Raw genomic sequence first — 12,087 nt, 5'->3', positions numbered from 1 at the left:
GGAAGACGAGGAAATGAGCGCTAGGGGAGGAGCGGAGAGAGCCTCATCCGGGGCAGGGAGGTGCATGGGAAGCTTTTTGCTTTCTTTCAGGTGGGGGTTCCACTATATTTTGTCTTTGTCCTTTTTGATTCATTGAAGTGAGCGCTGACAAACCAGAACAAAGGTTTTATTGCATCATTTCGGCTGGGAAATGCTGGGGGGGACGATGTCTCCTGCAGGAGGGCAGCACGTTCCTTCCTTCTTCCTTCCCGTGCTCGGGCCTCGGCCTGCAAGCCCTGGCAGGCCTTTGCTGCTTTATGGAGCAGGGAGCAGCAGTTTCCTCGGGGGGGGGGGAGCCCCATCGGAGGAGGGCGGGGGAGGCACTCGGGCGTGCTGATCGGACCTGCCTGGATCAGCAGCAAGGGAAGGGGAGCGGAGCTGAAACTTATTCTGGCTGGCAGCACTGCCATGTGATAAATTAGAAGCCAAAGTGAGTTTGAAATGACTCCTCTCATTCACGTCCTGTATGAACACAGCACAGCTCAACTTCCAGTGATGCATTATCATGCTAATGTATTCTGGAAACCAGGCAGAGACTCATTTTCGCAGACAGAAAGTGGCACACACTTACTGAAAAGTATTTAAGGCTAATACTTGCAGAAGGGGCTTTGTGTGTAGCAAACGGGGACGTGAGCCGCAGTGGCTTCGGCAGCAGGGCCCCAGGGCTTCACAAGCCGCCTGGATAAGGGCAGGCTGGTGCTGGGCATCTTTCAAATTATTTATCAAAAACTAACCAGCCCTTAATTATCCAAAGGCAGCAGGACTCCCCTAATGTCTGCTTCACATCCACAAAGACTCCACGCCTTGGAAGGATCTCCCAGACTTCCTTACTATCAGGCCGATACAGTAGATTGGATGCGTGTTTTGGACGCGCTAGCTTTACCCCTTATTCAGTAAGGGGTAATAGCGCATCCAACCCCCCCGAATCTAATAGCACCCGCAACATGCAAATGCATGTTGATGGCCCTATTAGGTATTCCCGCGCGATTCAGAAAGCAAAATGTGCAGCCAAGCCACACATTTTACTTTCAGAAATTAGTGCCTACCCAAAGGTAGGCGCTAATTTCTGCTGGCACCAGGAGAGTGCACAGAAAAGCAGTAAAAACTGCTTTTCTGTGCACCCTCCGACTTAATATCATGGCGATATTAAGTTGGAGGTCCCGAAAGTTAAAAAAAAGTTTAAAAAAAAAAAAATTGAAATGGACTCGTGGGTTGAAAACCGGACGCTCAATTTTGCCGGCGTCCAGTTTCCGAACCCGAGGCTGTCAGCGGGCTCGAGAACCAACGCCAGCAAAATTGAGCATCGGCTGTCAAATGCGCTGACAGCCACCGCTCCTGTCCAAAAAGAGGCGCTAGGGATGCGCTAGTGTCCCTAGCGCCTCTTTTTACTGCCGGCCCTAATTTAAATATTTTAGTTTACTGAATCGCGCGCACAGGACACTGGCCTGTGCGCGCACCGGGAGAGCAGGCACTCGCCCGCACTCCCATGAACTTTACTGTATCGGCCTGTCAGTAACACTAAGAGCTCCTCTGCTATTCATTTATCCATTTATTGCTCACTGTTTTCAGTAATGTCCAAGGTAAAGGACAGCATAAACAGGGGCTTAAGTTCCCTACAAAAAGGAAGTGGGAGTGAGGGGGAGGGAGGCAGGACTGGGTGTGACCTGCATAATGGAGAAGGGCCAGGGCCAGGGCCGGGCATGAGCTCTCTCCTAAACGCTCGCTCACACCTTGCCAATATGCCCAGCGGAAGCACCAGAGCTAACAGGCTTTCACCTCCTGTCTCTTCCACCTTGGCCAGTCTCCTTCATGGCCTCCTCACTGTGCCAGCAAACTGCCCAAAAAATCAAGACCCTGTGCCCTCTCCCGGCTCAAGGTAAGCAGCTTTTACACCCTCTGGGGCCTGGGGACCAGAAATGATCCATGCCATCCCCAGCTCTACTCCTTTTCTGTAGGGGAGCTAGAACTGTTTTCCACCGCTGGCTCTATTTGGCCTGCTCAAGTGCCAGAAAAAATGTGGCAGAAGGCCATTCTGGGTTGTTCTGCCAGAAATGAGGCCACGGGTAACACAGAAATGGGCCGATACAGTAAAAGTCGTGGGAGAGCGGGCGCACAGGCCACTCTCCTGTGCGCGCGATTCTGTATTCAAATGAGGGCCCGCGGCAAAAAGAGGCGCTAGGGACACTAGCGCGTCCTTAGCACCTCTTTTTGGACAGGAGCGGCGGCTGTCAGTGGGTTTGACAGCCGACGCTCAATTTTGTCGGCGTCGGTTCTCGAGCCCGCTGACAGCCACGGGTTCGGAAACTGGACGCCAGCAAAATTGAGCGTCCGGTTTTCAACCCACTGAATAAGTGGTAAAGCTAGCGTGTCAAAAACGCGCGTCCAATCGCAGGTTAACAGTGCGCTCCGCCGGAGCGCACTGTACTATATTGGCCTGAAAGAGGTTGAATTAGCACAGGTTTGAAACTTGTGAGCTGTGCTGCTACTCCTCAAGGCTAGGACTGAAGTCTTGACTGACACTGCTGTTAATCCCAATCTCTTTTGCACTTATTTGCTCTGCACTGTTTGCTTCAGTATTAACCATTATGCTCCTGTTCCCTTATAGAACAGGAGGGAAGGGGTGGTTTAGGGAACAGACTTGCTGTTCTCTGCTGTCTGCTCCAGGCTAACCCCCTCTTCTCTTCCCTGCAGGCTGCCTGAAGGGGATGGGCTGGAGCAAAACACCCCTGCTGCTCTGCCTCTTAAGTCTGAAAAGAGGTGGTGGAACTACGCATAAGAGAAACAACCAAGGATTATAAGACATAATTTAAAAAGTAACAAAAAAACATAACATAGAATAATAATCATATTAAAAATTAAAATCATAACACAATACACTCAAGAATCATAAAATCAAATACCATTAACAGCATAATATAACACAGATCAAATAGGACATAACTCAGCAATATTATTAAGGTCCATAAGCCTGAATAAAAAGCGAAGTCTTCAAAACAAGGCTGGAAGAAAGGTGATCACTCCCCTGAGTGCCTGTGATCTCATGGGCTCCCTTCTCAGCCTATTCTATTACACTACAGGAATTCCTCTATATCCCTGTGACTACCTGCCTGGGCTCTGTTCCCCTCTTCCCCTATACCGTAACAGTACAGGAGTTCCTGCATGTACCTGCTCCCTTCTCATCCCTATACGGTAACAGTAGAGCAGTTCCTAGGAACATAATGGCAAAAGGCCTTTCCAGTCTGCCAGCCACACCACTACTCAGTTCTACGATCTCTACCTCAGAAATCCTGTGTTTATTCCATGAATATTCCTTGAATTTGGATACTGTCCTCGTCTCCACCACCTCTATGGGAAGGCTACTCCATGCATCCATTACCCTCTCTATAAAAAAAATATTCTCTTTGATTACTCCTGAGTCTCCCCCCTTTCACCTTCATCCCATGACCCCTCGCTCCACTGAAACAGCCTCACCTCCTGTGCATGGAAACCTGAGTGGTATTTAAATGTCTCTGTCGTATCTCCCCTATCTCATCTTTCCTCCAGGGTGTACATTTTCAGATCTATATAATCTCTCTCCATATGCTTTAGAATGAAGACCTCTGATCATGTTAGTAGCCGCCCTCTGGACTGACTCTAACTGGTTTATATCCTTTTGAAGAAGCGTTCTCCATGTCCCTGTCATCTCCTGGGCCCTGCTCCCCTCACTCCAATTCTGTAAAATGAAAGGAGTTCCTCCATGTTCCCCTAACCTTCTGGGCTCTGTTACCTTCTCAGCCTTATACTGTAGCGCTAGAGGAGTTCCCCGTTGTCCCTGGTGCTCAGCCCTGCACTGCAGTATCAGAAGACTCTCTCATATGGAGGCACAGCACTTCTATCAGCACAGATTAATTTTAATCACATTTCAATGCTGAATGAGGGGAGGATGCATTAGTACACAGGGGCGAGAAATTTCATTTGGTTTATTAAATTTCATTATGTCACCTTTCATATAATGTCAAAGCGATTTACAGTTAAAATATCAAAACATTAAAATATATCAATATCAAACCTTGAAACAGAGAGAACATCAAAGACAAAAAAACATCCCAATGCTAAGAAACAAACATCAAGACATATTAAAAGCACCATAAATATTCATCGCATAGCACAAAAACATGAAATGCTATTAAAAAGCAACCAATAAAAAAGATCCCAATCTCCCTGTAACCCGCTGGATCCTTCAGACTCTTCTCTCCCTGTTTCCTCTTATATACCTGAGAGCAGCCACAGGGCCTGCATCTCATATACTCCTCTCTCAGCCCGGGCCCATGCTTCCTCGCTGGGCATTGCCCCTCGTCTGAGAGCAGGGTGGCCATGAGCTTGGTGTAACACAAGGCAACAGCAGCAGTGAGAGGGTTCTCCCTACCCGCAGTCCCCCCACGCCTGATCTCTCGATCTCTCTCTCTCTCTCCTGGGAGCAGTTTTGCTGAGAAAGTGTCAGCAGTACAAACGGCAAAAGCGTGGTTTGGCGTGAGTGTGTAAAGCACTGTGCACGGATGATTATAACAGGAGGGATAAAACCGAGGGACGCGTCCGAAACATTGGACACGGCTTCTCGACCAGCCCGCCGGATGGTTGTTTTATTTCTTCCCTTTTCTTATAATTACATCTGGGGCCCAGGCTTCTTTCTCTGCTCCTGCCCCAAGTCTGCTGCTTTTAAAAAAGGTGTTTTAGTCCTGGAATGGAACGAGCAAGAGAACCATGAAAATGTCATAAACTGTGGAAGAACAAGTGCTCCAAAAAGCCCCAGGAGCCGCGTGTGGAAACGGCTGTGCAGACAGAGGATTCGGCTGAAGGCAGGGGCTGGAAGCCGAAAGGGGACTTTTCGAAGCTTGGAAGAAGGGTTGTAATAAACACTTCTGTCTGCGGGATGATTTATTTCTGCGCTGCCGGTGCAGGGAAACTCATCATGCTGCCCACAGCAGAGATAAAAGGGTGACCCGAGGATCAGAACACAAACCGAAAAGGGCCAGGCAGATGGATCCCAATGCACATCCTCTGCAGGGCCTGGAGCCAGCGCACTGGTCCACACTGCTAGACCCTGTAACAGGGACACGGGCAGGAAGAGCAGTGAATGCAGTGCTGGGGCAGAGTTTGAGAGCTGTTTCTGGATGTAACAGCAACCCAGAACTCTCAAAAGAAAATAACCCAGAAATTGCGTAAAACAGGTTGCACATACTCCAAGAATGAGGAGTAGCCTACAGGTGAAGGTAGCAGGCTGTGAGCCAAGGGAGTCAGCGTCCAAATCCTGCTGCTGCTCCTCCTTGTGACCTTGGAGAAGACACTTCACCCTTCACTTCCCCGGGTATAAGCTTACAGGCCAATGCTGAGCGGTGTGTTCAGCTGAACATACCTTTCTGCGTGCACTTCAACAGGCATTTCCTGCAGGCAAAACCTACTGCAGTGCCAGTGCAGCAAGGAGTGCTGTGTGCAGAAAGCACGCGATTCCAAATGGAAGTATTGCTTAGTGCCCTCACCTACAGGCCGATACAGTACAGTGCGCTCCGGTGGAGCGCACTGTTAGCCGGCATTTGGACGCGCATTTTCGACACGCTAGCTTTACCCCTTATTCAGTAATGGGTAATAGCGCGTCCAAAACGGCATCCAACCCCCCCGAACCTAATAGCGCCCGCAACATGCAAATGCATGTTGATGGCCCTATTAGTTATTCCCGCGCGATTCAGAAAGTAAAATGTGCAGCCAAGCCACACATTTTACTTTCAGAAATTAGTGCCTACCCAAAGGTAGGCATTAATTTCTCCGGGCAAATTTTTAAAAAGTTTTAAAAATAGAAAACTCTCTGGGTAAGTGCCGGCAGCTGCTGCCACTTAGCTGGATAACACCTGACTTATCCAGGTACACTGTGGCAGCGTGCACTTACCCACTTAGGTACTGACTGCAGCAGATAGCCATGCATCTGTCTGGTGGCTGCTTCCCGCTGCCAGATAGATGGATAAATCAGTATTTATCCGGGTAAGTAGCCGCGGCTGCGCCAAACGCACGTTTTACAGTTCTTACACATTTTTGTAACTCCCAATGCATTAGCCTGGCATTAGCTTACTGAATCAGGAGTTAAAAAAAAAATCTTGGCCTTAATGTGCGATTTTATTAGTGCCAGGATTATTGTATCGGCCTGATAGATTGTGAGCCCTCTGGGTACAGGGAAATACTTACATTACCTGATTATAAACTGCTTTGAAGTAGCAAAAAAGTAGAATATAAATAAAATATTTACTTACTGGATGTCTTCTGTACTTAGCATTTTCCCATAGCCACAAAATTGGAGAAAGCCCTTAGCACAGAAACCCTTATAGGCCAATGCAATAGGGATGCGCTAATAACAGGCGTCCAAACTGGGCGCCCCGTGATGCGATATATGCGAATGAACAGCGCAGTAAAAAGGACGCGTTAGAGGAAATTGTGCGTCCCCAGCGCGTCCTCGGCATCGGGTGCCCAGGAGAGGTGGCTGCGTGCACAGCCTTGGGTTAGGAAAACGGACGCTGGTAAATTGAGCATCCATTTTCCTAACCTGACCTCCATCAAGACTTTTTTTTTTCCCATGTTGCTGCTTTCTGTGGTTCCCCCTACTTAGTATGATGATGATGATGATGATGATATTCAGTCGTGGGAACCACAGAAAAGCCAATATTTCCTGCTTTTCTGTTGATGGCTTGGGGAGCCTCAAGACTTAACGCCATCTCTCTGAGGGGTAAAATGTGCGTGTTGGGTGCACGGTGATTTTATTTTTACATCGACATGGCATCGACATGTGGCGAGCGCTATTGGCTGCACACAGGTTTGGACGTGTGCTTTGGACGCGCTCATCTCATTACTGCACAGGGAGCTGACCCAGCTCGTCCAAAACTCACGTCCAACTGCCCTTCAAGCTGAGCGCTAGGCTGAGCGCACTATATTGTATTGGCCTATTAGGGAGAAGATTCAGTTATTGTGAGGAGAGATCTCCAAACCCCAAACAAATAAGCTTTCAGAGCTGCATCTGGGAAGACAGAGCGGTGAAACGGGGGTGGAGCGGGATAAGTAAGGCATTATTTCCCCTCGAATATGATGTTCCTGTACTGCTTTCGCTCACTCTGGATACAGCCCGGGCTGGGGGTGTGAATATATCCTGCAGCTCTGCCGTCCCAGAGAAAGGAGAGCTCGGAGAGGCTTCTGCAGAGTTTAGCAGGGCAGCAAAAGGCTTTGCACCAGATTTAGCAAGGAAAGGAATTTGCCGGGCGCAGTGAGGAAGCGCGGGCACGAAGCCACCCACCAGTCGTCATGCCAATCAAGTCTCTTGGATTTTGAAAGGAAGAGGAAATCTGGGGTGGAAATCACCCTGCAGTGTACAGCAGGAGCTGAGGGAAATAAAGCTCACCTGGATCACTTGAGAATTGTGCAAAAGGTATTTTTAGCAGAAACATCAGCCGAGGCTGTGGTGGAAGCCACTTATGAAGAAATGCCCTAAAGCAAATTGCATTTAGCTGGCCCTGCCTAAACTTTCTCCCGTGCCAGCAGAGGGCTCCCCAGGCAGCAGGTCAGGAAGAAGGAATTCTTTGAGGGGTGGAGCTTGTTTCTTTCTTTCTTTCCTGGCATTTGATAACCCACCTTTTGGAACCGGGCAGTTTTTCCAGATAGATGGTTATTTAATGGTTTTATTATTCCTATCTGCCACCCCCTGCATCAACGGCAGGGGATGGCAGGAAATTTGAATCAAACAGTTACCAACAAGGACCCTGAACTTGGTGGTCGGTGAAACAGATAAGTATGGGAAAACAAGTGTGGGAGCTTGCTGGGCAGACTGGATGGGCCGATTGGTCTTTTTCTGCCGTCTATGTTGTTTCTAAGCCAGAGACCTGGGCATTTTGATTGGCTCTAAGCTCTCTTTACGTCCCCATTGCACAATCTTTGGTGAGTGGCTCTTTCCATAAACTCCGCCTTTTACGCTCCATTAAACCACTCTTAAACCTCTCAGATTTTAAGCTGGTAACTCAAGCCTTGGACATGAACTCACTAGATTACTGTAATTCTCTCTATCTAGGCCTGCAAACCCCCCACAATTCATGTGCTACGACTTATCCAAATTTCAGCAGCCTGCCTGGTCTCTGACACTTCATCCAGATCAAGCTTTCCTCTCCCCCAAACCCCGCTGTGTCTCATGAATACTATGCTTCCCATGGGTCGTTATGGTCCAACCCTTCCTTTTCCGTTTCATTCAATGTCCAATGCCCCCAATCCAATCCTGTGCCCTACCAAATAGGGTCAGACAGGTACCCCGCCCCATTTCAGCCTTAACGCCAGGGATATCACTGATAGGGTCGGTCCAACTCCTGCACCGCAATGTTTACGCAGGCCCTCTCCTAATCCAGCTGCTGCTGCTGGCTTCCCACACTCTTCGGAACTTGGGTACTCTCCTTCCACCCAAAGCTCCTGTGGAGCAATGTTTCATATCTCAGGGGCAAAGCAAGACTGGTGCAAATCTGTTTAGCCGCTGCCAAAGCAGGAGTCACAAGTAACATCTGCTGTGGGGACCTTACAGCCCTAACTGGCTCATGGCGTGCCAACACCTTAGTAAGATATTTTTGAGCAGCCATGCCTGATCTGTCTGATGTTGACACCCCAGATCCTGCCATGCTTCTCTTCACTGGGCCTGGGGGTGAAGACTCTGTAGGAAGAACAAGGAGGGAAAGAAAAGGCAGATTCGTTGTTTGCATATAAACATGTTAATAGCTCACAACGCTGCAAAGTCAACTAGAGAAACCTAATTGAAAGGCAAATTAATTTGTGTTTGCATGTCGCATTTTTTTTTTCAGATGTTGGGTCTTTAAGTAATTTTCCAATTTGTTTTGCTAAACGTGTGAATTTAATTTCCATGGGGAGCTGGATCCCAGAAACTGATGCTTCATACTTTAAAAAAAAAATACTTTTCTTGAAACTAGTCTCTCTTCGTGGAGTATACAAAATATTCTGTGTGTGGCTATTTAGAGAGCAGGAACCTAAGTGAGGCTGCAAACTGACTCCATTTTTTTTTTTCAGGACAGGTTGATCCAGTGCTGGTTTTACCCCATTGCATGCAGGGAGATGTAGTCCTGCTTAGGAAAATCAGAGCCACAAGTTCATGCATGGAATAGGGTAAAATCAGGACTGGGATCAGCTTGTCCAGAAAAAATGGAGCTTGTGGCAAACGTAAACATGACTTCTGAAAAATTGGACAGACAGCATGGACCAACTGGTCTTTTTCTGCCATAATCTACTGTGATACTGTATTATTGTGTTGCTATACTGAGATGCACTGGCACAGGTGGGGGTGTGTGTGTGAAAGAATGGGACACTCACTCCTGCCATAGCAGGAGCGAGTGTCCCAGTGAGTAATAACATCGCCAGTCATCTTGGGATTCTTCACTTTTTTCAGCGGAGCTTCCTAGACCGCATTGACAGCGCGACAGTCCACCCTCGACAAACGAATCTTGCCACTACCACACGTATGTATTGTGTCCCATGATTTAGTGATCATGTTAAGTGAAATTTTTTTCAATAACTAAAGGATGTCTCTATTCATGCTCCCTACAGAGATATATAGTGTTCCACAAGTCTCTCTTGATAATATTCAGCCCTTGAAGAAGGAGCCTGCCTCCGAAACATCTAGATGTCGGCTGTACAAGATCGACTACAGAACAACATAAGATAAGTGATGTTAAAGGCTTCATTTTGGCCATCCTAAATGGAATAATTTGGAAGTGGACATTTAGTCACAAAGAGCTACATCAGACTGAGGTACCTAATGATTTTAAAGCCCAAATTCTAGGCTTACAGACACAATAGCTAAATTATTTATTAGCATTGTATGAAGGTACACTCGGACCTCAATTGACATTCCTCATATAACAGGTCTTATATTAGTTATAGCAGGGAATGCTGCAGGGCATTAATGCCATGCATTGGCAAAGCTTATGTGTGTGTGAGGGTCTCAGTTCTGGAATAGCAGGGGGTGTTTCAGGGCAGGAGTGAGGTGCATTGTCAGTTGTGTGTGTGAGGGTCTCGGTTCTGGATTAGCAGGGGGTGCTTCAGGGCAGGAGTGAGGTGCATTGTCATTTGTGTGTGTGAGGGTCTCGGTTCTGGATTAGCAGGGGGTGCTTCAGGGCAGGAGTGAGGTGCATTGTCATTTGTGGGTGTGAGGGTCTCAGTTCTGGATTAGCAGGGGGTGCTTCAGGGCAGGAGTGAGGTGCATTGTCATTTGTGGGTGTGAGGGTCTCGGTTCTGGATTAGCAGGGGGTGTTTCAGGGCAGGAGTGAGGTGCATTGTCAGTTGTGTGTGTGAGGGTCTCGGTTCTGGATTAGCAGGGGGTGCTTCAGGGCAGGAGTGAGTTGCATTGTCATTTGTGTGTGTGAGGGGCTCGGTTCTGGATTAGCAGGGGTTGCTTCAGGGCAGGAGTGAGGTGCATTGTCAGTTGTGTGTGTGAGGATCTCAGTTCTGGAATAGCAGGGGGTGCTTCAGGGCAGGAGTGAGGTGCATTGTCATTTGTGTGTGTGAGGGTCTCGGTTCTGGATTAGCAGGGGGTGCTTCAGGGCAGGAGTAAGGTGCATTGTCAGTTGTGTGTGTGAGGGTCTCAGTTCTGGATTAGCAGGGGGTGCTTCAGGGCAGGAGTGAGGTGCATTGTCATTTGTGTGTGTGAGGGTCTCGGTTCTGGATTAGCAGGGGGTGCTTCAGGGCAGGAGTGAGGTGCATTGTCAGTTGTGTGTGTGAGGGTCTCAGTTCTGGATTAGCAGGGGGTGCTTCAGGGCAGGAGTGAGGTGCATTGTCATTTGTGTGTGTGAGGGTCTCGGTTCTGGATTAGCTGGGGGTGCTTCAGGGCAGGAGTGAGGTGCATTGTCATTTGTGTGTGTGAGGGTCTCGGTTCTGGATTAGCAGGGGGTGCTTCAGGGCAGGAGTGAGGTGCATTGTCAGTTGTGTGTGTGAGGGTCTCAGTTCTGGAATAGCAGGGGGTGGGGCAGGGCAGTTGCATTGGCAGAGCTGTGTATGTGTGTGTAGAGGGGTAAGGGGGTCTTAGTCCTGGAATAGCAGGCACGCTACAAGGCAGAGCTGAGGTTCATTAGCAGAACTGTCTGTGAAGTGGGGTGTGGGAGTCCTCAGTTCTGAAAAAAAAATCCTGTGAAGTCTGCCAGACTCAAACAGAAACAATCCTGTCCACGAAAAGGCAACACTGCAAATATTACAGCGGGTGCTGGAGAACAACATTGCACCTCTGTTGGGAAAACAGAACAAATCAGACTGCAATAGAAAGTGCACACTAGCAGAATACCTCACGTTGGTCACACATAAAAAGTACAGACCTTCATCAAATACAAATGGCTGACTACAAATAAGAAATGTAGCGGCAAAAGGTGAAATGGAAACTCTTGGAAGCCAGACCCTGCACGCAGTACAAGACTGGAGAAAAAGAAGCCGACAAACATTTCTTCCTATGCTTAGGAAAATCCAGAGATAGAAGAGATGCACATTCCCAAAGCTGACACCTTCAAATCTTGAAATAGAAAATAAAATGCACTTCAGTTTTCTTTTTTTTTTTTTTATTTATACTTTATTCAGTTTCTTAATACATTTACAAAGAAAAAGAAAGGTAACATTTTGGAAAAAACAACATACTAAACTATTGAAAGCAATTATTATAAAAGAAATACACAATTGTGTTTTTACCAGTTTTAAGTCCACAATATGGGAAGTCATCATATAAAGAAAATATTACTAGAATATAAAGGGAAATTCACTCCTTGAATAGAAGAGCCTGTCTATTTTATACCAGTTGTATTACCCAATAAACTGTTAGGTTCCCCTCCTCCACTCTTATCCATAAGAAAAACATCTAAATGTGCAGGGTCAAAGAAGATAAACTTGTTTTTTTGATATATAATAATGCATTTGCATGGAAATTTGAGAAAGAAGGTGGTTCCAATTGAAACCACCCTCTGTCTCATTTCAAGAAATTGTTTTCTTCTTGACTAAGTAGCCCTTGAG

This window comes from Rhinatrema bivittatum, chromosome 8 (assembly GCF_901001135.1).
Source record: "Rhinatrema bivittatum chromosome 8, aRhiBiv1.1, whole genome shotgun sequence".
Classification (NCBI taxonomy): domain Eukaryota; kingdom Metazoa; phylum Chordata; class Amphibia; order Gymnophiona; family Rhinatrematidae; genus Rhinatrema; species Rhinatrema bivittatum.
Note: the sequence above shows the minus strand (reverse complement) of the source record.